The sequence below is a fragment of the Branchiostoma floridae genome, chromosome 11 (genome assembly GCF_000003815.2).
Source record: "Branchiostoma floridae strain S238N-H82 chromosome 11, Bfl_VNyyK, whole genome shotgun sequence".
NCBI lineage: Eukaryota > Metazoa > Chordata > Leptocardii > Amphioxiformes > Branchiostomatidae > Branchiostoma > Branchiostoma floridae.
In genome coordinates, this window is record NC_049989.1 from 21,137,295 (window position 1) to 21,138,779 (window position 1,485).

Consider the following 1,485-nt stretch of genomic DNA (forward strand, 5'->3'; position numbering starts at 1 on the left):
TTCATTGTGTTTTTATTTGATGATGTATCAAGCCAATTAATACGTCAAATGCCCAATAGCACATGGGTTTACTGACAACACCCCGTTCTTGTGTCGCGTACCACAGCCATGTCAGCTTTCCCAGGGGTTATGGACATGGTAAAACATTTTGACATGCATGGGGGAGGGTCATACAATTTTTTTCCATAGGACAAGCCACCCCCGTGCTAAATATCGTACAGTCTCTTAAGTTAATTAATGCTAGCCTAGTTGTAAATAACCCTTTGTTGTCACGATAAGAACCGGTGGCAAAACACTTAATATGTGCTATGTGTTTGCACATAACAAGTTACGTTAAACAGACACGTCAAGGGATTTTGCACTTGCAAGAAATTGAAGTAGGAACATGTCCTTTACCAACAGCATGGCAGAGGTGACAAAAGGTGTACCTTAAGGTAATTCATAACTTAAAACATTTGTGAAACTGTATTAACTGTCGTAAGTACTCATAACTCAGTTCAAGGATAGAAATTCTCTTGAGCAAATATGGGGGGAGGGGGGTAGGTTACTTAGGTGTGGTACACTGAGGCGTGTACTAGTACCAGTCAGTCTGTACCGTCCTGTGTCAGGACATTACGTGATTCTACGGATGACCACAAATGGTGAGTGTGTTGGGGCGGGGGTCGTGGGTTAAGGTGTGGTAGACTGAGGCCTTCAGGGGTATTTAGCCGGAATTTGGCACAAGTGTGGAGTACCTTTAAAAGTATTTTGTTTATGTTTTGGGGGCCATTTTCCGATCTTTTGGGGTGTGGGTAGGGGGGTTAAGGTGTGGTAGACTGAGGCCTTCAGGGGTATTTAGCCGGAATTTGGCACAAGTGTGGAGTACCTTTAAAAGTATTTTATTTATGTTTTGGGGGCCATTTTCCGATCTTTTGGGGTGGGGGTAGGGGGGTTAAGGTGTGGTAGACTGAGGCCTTCAGGGGTATTTAGCCGGAATTTGGCACAAGTGTGGAGTACCTTTAAAAGTATTTTGTTTATGTTTTGGGGGCCATTTTCCGATCTTTTGGGGTGGGGGTAGGGGGGTTAAGGTGTGGTAGACTGAGGCCTTCATTGGTATTTAGCCGGAATTTGGCACAAGTGTGGAGTACCTTTAAAAGTATTTATTTATGTTTTGGGGGCCATTTTCCGATCTTTTGGGGTGGGGGTAGGGGGGTTAAGGTGTGGTAGACTGAGGCCTTCAGGGGTATTTAGCCGGAATTTGGCACAAGTGTGGAGTACATTTAAAAGTATTTATTTATGTTTTGGGGGCCATTTTCCGATCTTTTGGGGTGGGGGTAGGGGGGTTAAGGTGTGGTAGACTGAGGCCTTCAGGGGTATTTAGCCGGAATTTGGCACAAGTGTGGAGTACCTTTAAAAGTATTTATTTATGTTTTGGGGGCCATTTTCCGATCATTTTCTATTTTTTGCCTTATTTTTCTGGGAACTATGTCATATGAATGATGTGAT